The sequence below is a fragment of the Solanum lycopersicum genome, chromosome 7, assembly GCF_036512215.1.
Source record: "Solanum lycopersicum chromosome 7, SLM_r2.1".
NCBI lineage: Eukaryota > Viridiplantae > Streptophyta > Magnoliopsida > Solanales > Solanaceae > Solanum > Solanum lycopersicum.
Genome location: NC_090806.1, coordinates 45,801,148 through 45,814,741, shown reverse-complemented (window position 1 = coordinate 45,814,741; position 13,594 = coordinate 45,801,148). Strand labels below are relative to the sequence as shown.

Below are 13,594 nucleotides of genomic sequence, written 5' to 3'. Positions count from 1 at the left end.
AATTCTTTCTAGATTTTCTTCTGCAAGCTTCTATCTTTAATTCGGTTTCGCTTCAAGCTTCTTCAACTCTATACCAATTTAGTTCTACGAATAAAATACATTATTTAGGATAAATATATATAATAACCGTAAGAAAAATAATGATTAAAAAAATATGTTTTGGCCTCAAATCAAGACACTACATTTACACTTTTACTCGTCCTCGAGCAAACATTAAAGTCCATCTCTTAAAATCATACTAGGAATGTCATCATTTAAGTAGACGCAAACAATTTTACCATATATTAATTTCAAAAATCAAGTATGATTCCCGGTTATTATGCAAGACATTCAAATAAACAACAAACCTCTAACCTCCTAACCCAAGCAAGAACTTTTAACTTATAAAATTTAAGTTTGGTCATATACTCTCATCAAAGAATGTTAATAGAAACACTTATCCATCATGAAACAAGTGGTCTTACAAGAGAAACAGTCCACACACTCAATTCAAAATATTTAATATACATTTATGATTTAGCATCACAGAACAACTCACACTCAGAAATAAAATTTACATGTATTCACAAAGATTCATATGCTTGCGCATAAAGTACATCTCAACTAATTTAGCATGCTTGAATAGAATAAAAAAAGACTCTAACCGGTTGTAATGTAAGTTAGGGGAAAGTACTAAAACAATATAATAGTGACCTACACAGTACAATCAATATTCGGTCTCAGCATATTGTAAATTTTGTTCTTGCATTTACCTAGGTCAGTATTAATTATATATATCATTTTTACATTATATACTTAATTTATTGCTTATTTAGTTATATGTTATTTCATATTTACTCTATCTTGCATTATCTGTACCTTTCAAGTACCAACATATACTCTACACTTCATCTTTACTTGATGTAGGTCTAGGTTCTTAATAGTTAAATAACACATAGATTGGTTCACTTATAAATCATTAAAACTACTCATGTGTTCTCCTATTTACCTACAATTCTCCAATTTTTGTTATGATATATAATACATCATAGTTTACTTTGTCCATAATCAAAACGACAAATATAATGTTCTCTTATTTTCCAACATACACTTAATTGTTTGATTTTGAAAAATAGGGAAGCTACGATAACATTTATGTAGATATACACCATTTAAATTACCTTTGGTAGGAAAAGCTTCACACAAAGTGGCACTTCCATAGGAATCTTAGTTAATCACCCCAAACATTTTTCTCAAGTTAAATTTCAGATTTATTTAAACAGGATATGGTTTTAAAGTATTAAAATTGGCAATGTGTTGTATATCCCAAAACATTAATCATGTTTAACTAGAGATACTTAATTTCTAGCATGCATTATGATCATTTCATGTTTGAGTTCACTCTTTCTTTTTCCTAAGAAAAGTAGCCGTCCAAGTATTGATCCAATTCTTTGAAAGCTACCTTCTTATGTAATTTAATATCCCAGTAGACTATTCTATTATTTATTGGATTAGAGACTTTTTCTATCTCATGTTGCTTAATCCCATGATGAGCTCTATGTTTTACTCATTATCTACCATTCAGATCTCAACTTGTTTAGTATCAGCAATTTCTTCATTCCAATTTGAGAATAATTTTTCTGGAATACTACATTTGTATCTTTAAATGTTGCTTTTTAACCTTGTCCTTTTCTTGATCTTCTTCAGTGTATTGAATTTCATTTCAAGTATTATTTGCACGGAGAATAATGTCTAAACTTTTTTTCTCAAATTCTGAAATATAAAACATTTCTTCGTATCATGTTGTAGTGAGTAAATCGTATGTATAGGGAATCAAGTTCATTGCATGTTCAATGAATAAATCATAAACAAATGGTCCGATACAATTTGGAGAAAGAAGAATTGGCAAAATAAAATGTGTCATCAAATCTAGCAGCCATCCGAGAAGTGAGATGAGACACAAATATAGAATGGACTTCATCAGTGAACGATTTATAGATTTTCATGCATTTATCATTGGGAGAATGTGATGTTTTTGGTGTCTACCGTCTCAATGAAACATTCAACTTCCCCTTTAGCACTAGCCTCTCTATTCATAAGATGGAATTAGCAAAAGGATCGTTAGAAGTTTATTCAATACTTTTTTCTAATTTCTTATGACGAAGAAGGAAAACTGAGAAAGAATGCATTAAAAGTCATTAAATTGTTATGACTAATGAAGTCTGGTCTATGTTGGTGTCTTGTCTCACTTTTGAGATGAACACTAATGTTGATAACCTGGTTAACTTTGGCAGTTCTAATTTCAAACATTGAATTGAATCGGTGTTGATTATGGGTGATTCTACAAAGATGGAAAGAACATTATTTCTTATAAATATAATATACTTATTGCAAATAGAGATGAAGATATGTGTTATGTTCTGAATCGCGATAAAAAAGGTTTAGACGACAATGCTCTTCATGAAATTCATATTGGAAGTAGAGTTCAACATTCTGAAGAAAACATGAAACTGATAAGGATAAACATGAAAATTTGAAGATACTAAAAGAAGGAGTAGGAAATTTGAATTGTACAATCTTATATAGTTTAGTTAATTAAGAACCCATTTTTATAAGTAAATTATTGTATTAATAAAATAATACTAGTTTTACACTAAATAATATATTTCAAACTGAATAATAATGTACATGCAAAATATGTTATGTTTCTTAAAATATCTCTCTCTGTAGACCCATAAATCTATTTGTTGTTGATCATAACCCTCTTCCGCCTGAAACGAATTGAATACAAACATTGAAAGAGTCATTTTGATAACTTAACAATAAATTCATGTCCATGAGTTAAAACAAGATATACATTATATTCTACAATCTTGTCAATGCCTCATAAAAACATTAAAAATCATGCAAAACACTAGTCATCATGTCGCACCAACCATCCTCGATTTTATCTTGACTAAACTATAGTGTATATATATACTAGATGGGCGCGGGCCGTGCTAGCACGGCCCAATATGAACAAATAAAAAACATCAAATCAGTATTAAAATATTTTGTTAGAAGTAGTATGTATAGGGCAATACTTGGATTGACAAAATTTTATCTTTTGTTACCGTGCAACATTTTAACATAACACAACACAACTAAAAGAGCAACACGAACTTGTTCAAAAGATTAAAAAAGAACCTAGGTTCTTTACAAAGAGGGTGATTGAAGTTATCTAACACAACACATTTTTATTGTGATTTGTGTCAAGCTTGCTTGGTATCAAGGGCCATATAAGCAACTTTATTTTACTGCAAGCAATATTTCTGTTATTATGATTGTCAGGGACGATTCTGCACATTAAAATAACAAGATGTGAAAAACACAACTTTCTATGGTCAGGATCAAATAATCATGACGCAAATTAGCCTTTAAACTACTCAAACTACAAAAATAATCTTGAAATTAACTCACACTTGCAAAATTGGGATTTACCAAGCAACGGATCAAAATATTGGGAGGGTATCAATGAATATACTGTCTAGCCTAGCATGATATATCTTCACAACAGATACCCTCATATTTTGGGATCCATTTTCTTTGTGGCAAACACTTTTTTTTTAAGGAATCTCATCAATGTTTTCAAGGAAATGGAGGCAAAAAAACTTGATCAAACAATAGAACAAAATCAGTCCACAAAATATTTAAGCTCTCTATCTCAGTAATCTTCAAATCTATGCTAATCGATACATGTCAAAATAGAATTGTTCCAAACTGAATAATCACATGGGAATAAATTATATCAAATCTGCAAAGAAATTATAAGTGAACACCAGCAACCTCATCATTCTCATGTACAACTTGAAAAGATCACTAAAAATAATGATGAAAATGTGAATGTGACAATTAAGTACAAATAAAAAGAGAAAATAAGAAACAATAGCTTAGTGAAGATAAACCTTATAACACTGAGAGTAGAAATCTGAAAATTTATCCATAACTATATAGTTTTCTTAATAAAAAATATAACGAAAGAATGAACGAAAAGTATCTTACCTTCTACTCATCCTTTTGGTTGTATCATTTTCATGATAAGTGTCATAGCCTTAATTGATAAAGAGTATTGTGACTGAAAATTTGTTCATCTCATCTTCATTCAATTTTGTTTGTATTTCTAATAAAAAATTTAAAACTTTAAGAGGTAGGTCATCTCTATCATATTGTTCAGCAAGAACTATATAAAATTCACCCTTGATAGGGAGAACTAAGCAACCAAAAGAAAATTTCTCAGGCTCCGGCCATGTTAACATTTAAGATTAGTCAACAATAAACAATTAAAATTTTAAGTAATTGATTGAACACAAAATGAATTAAAAGATGAAATTTAAAATTTAAAACTTTGAACTCATATGATCAATTAGATATCAAAAAGCATCTATGTGGAAAATCTGTATATGTAAATGAACTGCTAATTATGATACATCAAGAAGTAAATATTAAAATAACTATAGACGGAAGATAACTCAAACAAATAATTTTTTTCAAAGCTTCATATTCTTATCACATGCATAAGAACATTTCTCGTCTCGCATATTCCTTTCTGTTAACTATTGAGATATATCACAATTTGTATAACTCTCTTAGAAAATATTTCTTGTTCAAACTTCAATAACAAAACCTAATCTCAAGATAGGACTAATTATTTAGCGACTAAATTCAGAATCAGAGAAGAGTTTTGCCTATTCTAGTTCATTTCCTTTTATTTCTCTGTTTTTCCAGAAACACGAAACAACACTAGTACATCTGAAAACAATTGAGTTTTGAATGATTTGTTATCTCTTTTCGCGTTATCAATCTTAATGTCAATGTCAATCACCTTTCCTCCATTCTCCTTACTTGGAATTGCTTCTGTACATTTCTTCAATATTTTAACAAAATCTTCGTCGCTCCAATCATGTAATATCCACTGCTTGTCTTAAAAAATATTAACATAAAAACAAGACAAACTAAACAAAAGATAGAAAAATCAATGTAACATTTAGCAGCACATTCAATCCGTGTCATTCTAAACAAGTTGAATCATGATCTATTTGTCAACTTGACATAACAAATTGAACATAAAATGACTTATCAAATTATCGGGTTATAAAAGGTGAAATAACAATTCAAATATTATCCTGATCCATCATTTGATTACTTTTGATCCCAATTTATTTTGTCCCAGGCAAATTATGAATGGACAAGTACATTAGTTCCGGTTTATACCTTTAGCAAATTGCATGAGCAGAAGGAACAGACTTATACATATCTCCACCAATATATTTCAAGTTGTTGCCCCCTTCCAAGCCTTCGACCACATGAGGCAGGTCGAAAACAGAGCATATTTCAACTCTGGAAATGCATTAGAAATGGTTTTAGCCACAGTTCTAGTGTCGTCTACCAACGTTTTCAATCCTTCAAAAACTCCGTTACCATTTATTGTGAACACACTAATGATCGATCGGACATCACTACCCATGGCTTTGTGGTACAACTTGTGTGCTATGGTGTAACTTGTTCACTTGCACTCAATTATTCTCAATACATTCAATCTTTTGCAACTAAAACTTAACAATAGTCAATATTTATATACACTCTAAAAGAGAACACTGGTTTATCTCCTAAATAAACAGATATTTTAAGTTCACATTTTTAACATCAATTCAGACACAAAAGAAGAAAGCAGTTTGTTTTGGTTTCAAACATCACAATAAACAGTGGTTTCTTGTATAATATTGATAGTTCATGATACTGAAAATGATAGATTTTTATGTAAAATCAAACTACAAAAGTTCCTGGATATTTGGAAAGATTTCAACAGAACAGAATTAGTGTACATAATTTACATTTAATCATCTCCATATCCAGCGATGCAGGAGTGTTAAATTAATTTTGACGTATATGATCAAAATTTTGGACATGTATAGTGTGGAACCACTAAAAGTTATGTATACAAACTCTTCAATTCTTTTGTGATGAGGATCTTTGGTATTGGTAAAAGAAATGACCTCATCTCTTTTCCTCTTACTTGATCCTAGACCAAGGTACTAAACCCATTGTAAAGTACTCTTTCAATTTGATATGTTGAGTTTATGTAATTCGTGTGAATCGTGCTTTGTGTTGGGTTGTTGAATATTTCCCCAACTCATTCATGCTGAAAATGATGGATGGACAACAGATAGTAAGAGAGAAATGAACAACCTGAAATCTTCTGATATAATTATATTCACATAGATCTCTCTGATGCCAGATCAAGCAACGTGTGGAAGAACTGTTGCGGATACAGGGGAGGTTGCTCTGAAAGTGCCTAAATACAACAAACACGATAATGTCAATCGTTGAAGTTTCACTTATTCGAATTGCTCACTGAACCCCTATTTTTATATATATATCTATGACATTGTATATAGTCCTCTTGCAGATAATTACAAATAGCATAAAGTTGGTCTAAAATTGAAAATATATGTTGTCATTGAAAAAGAAGCAGATATATCACCTGATGAATGAAAACGGTGGAAGGATTCATTCGTGGAACTGCATTCACTTCGATAATCAGTACCTGTGACCGCAAAACAACCATACCCCCAATTAAATCTTATAACACATCTGCAAATAGTTATCTGATTTACAGTAATTCTATCAATTGTATGGCATGTTAAGTGTTGCAGTTTGCAGAAATCCTTTTATTGAGTTTTGATCTCCTCAAATTCTACTACTGAATTAACTCAACAATAAATATTGCCTCTAAAATGATACTTTAGCCCCAATTCAACCGCAAATGACCAGTTTCGACAGGTGATTCAACCTCTTATATTTATCTTGTATCAACTTAATTGGTTCTACATGTATACAGAAATAGACCATAAAAACGATGAATACTTTGAAAATTTTAGTAGAGTACTACAGCCTTCTAAACCACATGGTAAATCTCTATGCACTCGTATAATTAACATGACTGTGTAACAATTATCTCAAGAGGCACATCATGAACTTCAACTTGCTGGAAAAGACACATTTCCTTAATGATATTATTAACTATGAAGTATTAGATTCACTTCCATTATTGTTCAATCAATTGAAAAGAATCTCAGCAATAACATACCTCGCCTGTGTCAGCATGAACAAATGCATCATTACGCTAAAATCCTTCCAATTGTAGAGTGTTTGCAATAAGTTCAATACACTTTTTACACCTTTCCAAGGCCGCAGTACTAATTGAGAAGGAAAAAAAAGAAGGAACTAATTGTGAGAAATATGTAGGTAATTTTGACACACAGAAAAGTACATCTTGTAAAGAACAATATTTTGGCTTTCTAAATAACTATTTGTAAGTAGAAATGTATATTGACATAAATCTGGTAGTAATATCTAATACAGTTTCCACAAGATGAATCTTCATAGCAAACCTCATAATAGAAGGTGGAGGTGGAGTCAGATTGATGCCAGTTATAACAACACGCTTTTTGGGGTCTTTTTCCCTTGTTGGGGCTGAAACTGTAGTGGATGAAGCTGAGATAAAAGGGGTTCTTTTGGGTCTCAATGGCTTACAATTGGTGAATTGGGGTATGGTTTTGAGAAATGGGTCGACCGGAGATGGCCGGAGAGATGAAGATTGGATAGCTTGCATGGTTACCGGCGGCGAAGGAAAGATGTAGTTGGTGGAATTTCGATGACAACAATGTGGATGCAGGGGAAAGGCTTAAAACTACTGTCAAATGTTCTATCAAATCACAATATATATATATAAACACAACTACTTGTCTCCCTACAAATATTTGAGTCAATTATCACCTAATTCTGTGATAAACAGAAGCTTATACACAAGCTTATAAGTTGAGAAGATGAACAACCTTTGTTGAAGCATTCAAATTTGAAGAGCAGAAACAAAACACACCAAAATAATCTCATGGCTACAAAGAATGAAATCTGATGCTGCATGCAAGAACAAAACAACAATTTGTTCAAATTTAAGCTCAAAAAGATTGTTACCTGAGTTGTATTCTACACCTCTTCTTCTCTCTAATTTCTGACCACTATGCGATAAAACCTCTAATTTGTATTATCTGAACAACAACATTGAAGTGAAATTTGAGGAGAAATGGAGATTAATGGAGAGGAATTGTGGAGGAGAAATCAATGTAGAAGCAAATGTGGAGGAGAAACAAAGAAGGAAAGAAGTAAAGTGGATAGAGAATAGCGAAATTACCCATCTGCCCTTGTTCATCCTGCACAAATGTCCAAATTTAATGATAAAATTACAGAATTATCCTTGTTAACTAAAAGAAAATATATATTCTATATTTAACGTACAATTTAAATAGCTTTGGGAACAACTTTTTTAAAGCTGTATTTTTTGTCCTTAAAGCTGTGTTAGTCATATTTAAAGTACAATTTAAATAGCTTTGGGTACAAGTTTTTAAAGCTGTGTTGGTCTTTTCAACTCCCTCTTCTAAATAAGGGATATATATATATATATATATATTTAGCTTTAAACTTAAGCCTAGAAAAGCATTAGAGAAAACACTTTTAATGTAGTATAACCAATGGTTACGATCATATAATTTTAAAGGGCATAATAGAATGATTCATCACGTCTTAACAAGCCAGATCTATGAATTTACTAAGCATAAAATAATTAATAATTCTGAAGTCTCTTTTATAAAATTTTAGAATAAAAAGACATTCTATTTAATTTATCATTGAATGACTTATACCAAAAACTTTACACATAAATATATACTGATAGCACATATGTAAAATTACTCACTTATATTGAAAGTAAACAAAGTTGTCTAGAATTTATTTAATTTTTGTGTGTAAAACCTAATTCAAATAAATTTCTGATAATATGGAATTAACATGTATGATTTTACCTGAAGTATATATTCTCGAACAAATGAAATTTTCTAATCTTACTAGGATGTATGTTTGAACCTATCGTCATTTGCATCCTTAAACAAACATTAATAAATTCAAGAATGTCATTCGAGGTACAACATCAAGCTCATGAAGGTCATCAACATACCAAAGGATTGTGGCGTCTACAAAAAATTAGGGTTTGATGGCTAATTGAAGAGGAGGGAACATTTATTGAGAAAAATAGGTCTTGCACTTCTTAAAACATTTCAAATTTACCTCCAAGATTTGTATTATTTGTCAATTAGTCGTTTTGAACTTTTAAATAAATGCATATTACAACTTTTAATTTAGAATTAAATATAATTTTTATATTTGAATCTTTTTTAATAATTATTCAAATATCTTTGGTGACACCCAATTTTGAGTCTCCCCGATATAATTAATTATCGAGCTTCTTCAGTTTCCAACAATTTGAAATAATTGACTTTATTAAATTCGAGATATTTTCCAAGTCATTTTAAGATACTTTGTTATTTTCGCAAAACCTTTACAATGTCATGTATATTTAGTATATTTTATGGACATTCAAAAATCGTCTTAAAAAGGTTTAGTCTCACTTGAATATATGGAGTTAGTTATTTGATTAATATTTTTATTCTAAACTAGTTAGGTTATAATTAAGTTTATTGATTAGTTTTGTTAATATTAATAAGCTTGTTAACTACTTATAATAATTCATCTTATTTTGATTTTGGCCGATTTAAACCAATTGCCTTAATTTGATAGAAATTAAAATTCGTGTGATCACTTTTCTCAAGTCAATTTACCACATTCTTGGCTTCTCTTTCTAGACCCCTTTTAATACAACTCCCCAAACTACAATTCTTCAAGAGACCCAACAATAAAACCCATCAATTTCCAAATTGGCAGGGTCAATTACCACAACCTCAGCAGCCCACTAAAAGATACCCATACAACGTACAACAGTTTTAAAATATCCCAAAAAGAAGTTTACCTGACCTGACCCATCCCTCCTCTTCTTCACAAGAAGAAACGCAGAAGCGTACAGCAGCAATAAATGTCTTCACAACATCAAAACACACAAACTATATTGCAAGTGAACGGCAAAAAAAGTCCCGTACGCTGCTCACCGCTTCTCTCGCAAGAAACGACAAGTCATGTGGCGTCAAAATAGACGGAAAGGAGCTGTGACATAGGCAGTTTACTTCTTTGTGTTGTCATCTTCTTTCCTTTCTTGGACAAGCAGTACACACAGTACTGTCCCAGCTGCAATTTCATCCTGTTGTAGCCGCGTCTCAGCCCTTGTAGCAACGAAATGAAGACACGTTAAGCAGAGAGTATGTTCAATCGATCCAGAGAGTCCGCCTCAATTCTGTCCGTTCAAAATTTGAGGGAATCCCTTGGAATATTCCTTAGTTATGAATAGAATTTGAGTGTTGAACTCCAAATTTCGTGGGCCTGGAATTAAATTTTCAGGATTTTCCCCTCTTTTGAACCCTAATTTTATTCTATATAAACTTCTCTTCCCCACTGATAAAAAAAGAGTTGATCGTTCTTCACTAGGGAAGAGAATTTTTTAGTTGGAAAAATTCAGAAGAAAGGTGAGAGAAATTTAACTAAGGCAGAGGGGATAGTTCAAGAAGTTAGTCATAAAACACATATAAATATACATTCAATAAAGGGTAAACTAGGCCGTTTCGTTTGGCTGTCCCCTTCGTGATTTTGTGGTGGAACTCGCCATCATTCCCCTGCTCGTTCTTGTCTCTGTCATTGCTCCGAAGAAGGTAAAATATTTTCTAGCTTTGTTGATCAATTCCTATTCGCTTTATGTGTTCCATTTCGATATTCTTAATCTATTTAATCATTACATGTTAACATTATTTATATTAATGGTAAACATTTTCTTTCTTCTTCCTTGAAGTTTTGCTACTGTTGTTATTGAAATGCAACAAAGCTCTCAGTTTCTTTTCCTTGTTTGCTCCAATAATTTCCCTTCGTGGTGCTCTTTCGGTTGCTTACATTTGTTTAGATCATGAATTCCATCATCTAAATTGGATTTGAAGTATGTTAATAAATTGACAGACCCAAGCATGATTTTTTATGTTTAAGTTATTTTAGAGTATCTGTTCGTCCTTATCACCTCTCATTCTACTTTAATTCACATGCTTGTTGCTGAATCAGTTTGCTTCTATTTGCATTTTTCCTTCGTCTTTAAGTATCGACCTCTGCTGATTTGTTGCTTTTAATGTGGTCGTATATGTAAAGGCAGAACCTCAACTAGCCTCTTACCGCCTATCATGATTTTTTTAAGCCTATTTTTTCTGCCTAACATCTATTATTTTTGGTTATGTTTAAGTTTTGTCTTTAAGATTACTCGGAGCATGAATTTATCGGTAGTGGTCTTTCATGTGCATAGCATGCTTATTTTTCTTTAGTATATTGTAAGCTGCTTTTGGTTTGGTTATATGTTAGTCTTTTACTAGCCTACTACGGTAAAAGAATGAGATTATTCTTAGTTGATCTCTATCAGCGTGCAAGTGAGATCTAACAATCATGTGTTAAGCCACATTGTTGTTTACTTTGTTACCTATTAGACCTTTTTTTTATCTCTAGTTTACTGAATATGTGATTAAGTCTCTTTCACTATTAACAAGGTCAGTTTTCTATGTCGTTGTTACTGTCCAAATGTCTACCGCTAGTGATTTATATTTATGTCTGATGCCTAATGAATTTAGTTATTAAAATCTCTGTCTTTCTTGAATTGTATTGAGGTCACATCTGATGATTTATTTTTCATATCTTTGTCTCCATTAAAACTTTTCTAGTAAAAAGTAATTACGATAATTGAAGTTTCCTGGTTTCTAATTGTAGCTTCCATTTAGTTATTAATTCCATATCTTTTCTTTTGATACATGTGATGTCAATTCCAATCCACTTTGGACTAATCCCTTGCATTTTGTTCAGTTGTTTGAATCTGTCGGCAAATGGAGGCCATGCACAAAGGTGGAAAGTTATGTACTTCTTTAGTTCGTTAATTACAAATGCTAGGTCAGATATATCAATCTTCCACATGTACATTCCTCGGTTTTGAATGTGTCAAAATATGTTTAATAATGTTGCATTCTCAGTGGACATGTCCGTTTAGAGCTATCAAATAAATTACAGAAATTCAGCCATACTGTGTTAGTCACTTAATCAAATGGGAATCGCATAATACCAGATAGTGTGAAAACGACGAGCCAGGTAGCATTTAAGTTCCCTCGATGGGAATCATTTAGTGATCATGCCAGTCATACATCTATACCTATGGAAAGATACATTGAGTCCTCTCGATGGGGAGTATACATCGTACTTCACATTTAGCTCATATGGTTTTATTATCCGTTATTGATAGCTCTTGCACATCTATTAGATAATATTGCACTGATCGTATTTGCAATAGTATTACACTTCCTTAAGGACATGACAATTTTAGACTACATCACTCATTATTTTCTTCTGAAGAATGCTTCAATCGTTTTTTATCATTGTTTTCAAAGGTTTTTATTTAGTCATTCTTTTGTTCTTCTCTTCTTTTATATAAGTCATATTCTTTCAAGGAGGGCTTTTTAAGAACTTTATAGCTATGTTTGATTACCTTTTCACTCAATCATCATTTTTCTTTTCCAGATTAAAAATTAGAATAAATCTATGCTACAATGCTCATGAGAGCAAGGTACAAAAATAATGTATTCAAAAATAGTTACGGGCAAAATATGACTACCAACAAAAGGTTGCAGACTCAAAATGGCAAACTACTAGTATAATATGTGAAAAAGCAAAAATTTAAAAGATCAAAGAAATCTTATCATCATCTCGTAAACAAAATAACATTTTTTATTTCGCGTTTATAACATGCAGAAAATGTTTCAGACTAAGATGCAAAACATGAAATAAAAAATTTTCACCACACATGAAACAAGTATAAATTAAGATGGATCAATTTCACTTTTAAGAGAGACAGGATCATAACAAAATACAAAATTAAATTATTATATAAAAATTCATATTTGTGAGCCTCGGTGTCACCGAGTTTGCAATTTCCTTATTAATCAAGCATTCACAAGAAATCACTACTCAAATATTAGGCCTAAATAGAAGGTATCACACCACTCAAAGAGGTCTTCTCTTTTTTTGTTAAAAAAGTTATCCCTAAATAATAAAAGACACTTGGTTCAAAGGGACTATTCTCAAGAAAACCACTGAAAACAAAAGCCAAGGAACTCATCCTAAAATAAGAAAAGACGCAATAAAATAGTAAAAAGTAGGAATTCAATCATCCATCCCACACTTAAAAAGATGTTATACCCCCCCCCCCCCAAAACATCAAATAAAATTTATAACAAGGGTTAGGAAAACTTCCTCAGTCCATTAAGGCCTAGATAATAGCATGTTCTCTAAATTTTTATGAAGGTTTGTATGCACCCCACACTTAACCTCAAACGTTCTCCTTTACTTCAAACTTTTGGGTACACAGACTTCCCCTAATTTGCAAAAACAAGACAAAAAAAAGCAAATAAATGATAATAAAAAAATAAAATAAAATAAAATAAGCAGCAACACTACTAATTAGGTTGCCTCCCAATAAATGCCTAATTATCATCATGACACGACATAAATAAATATGCCACTTATACTTCTAATTTGAACTTATGAATTTTACCCCTATCTT

The 13,594-nt window shown here is 31.4% G+C and overlaps 1 long non-coding RNA gene across 3 annotated transcripts; it reads right to left on the bottom strand.

Moving 5' to 3' along the window:
* Positions 1-2,575: 2,575 nt before the first annotated feature.
* LOC104645237 (uncharacterized) lies at positions 2,576-8,146 on the bottom strand. 3 transcript variants are annotated; one of them, XR_011210685.1, is made up of 6 exons: positions 7,993-8,146; positions 7,106-7,214; positions 6,500-6,562; positions 6,205-6,310; positions 4,021-4,138; positions 2,576-2,750 (listed from the first exon to the last, which is right to left on the bottom strand). It is a non-coding gene; the product is annotated as an uncharacterized lncRNA (long non-coding RNA). The 3 variants fall into 3 exon arrangements; XR_003244936.2 differs by lacking the exon at positions 2,576-2,750 and adding an exon at positions 2,997-3,317; XR_011210686.1 differs by lacking the exons at positions 2,576-2,750; positions 4,021-4,138 and adding an exon at positions 4,146-4,930.
* Between the last annotated feature and the right edge of the window lie 5,448 nt (positions 8,147-13,594).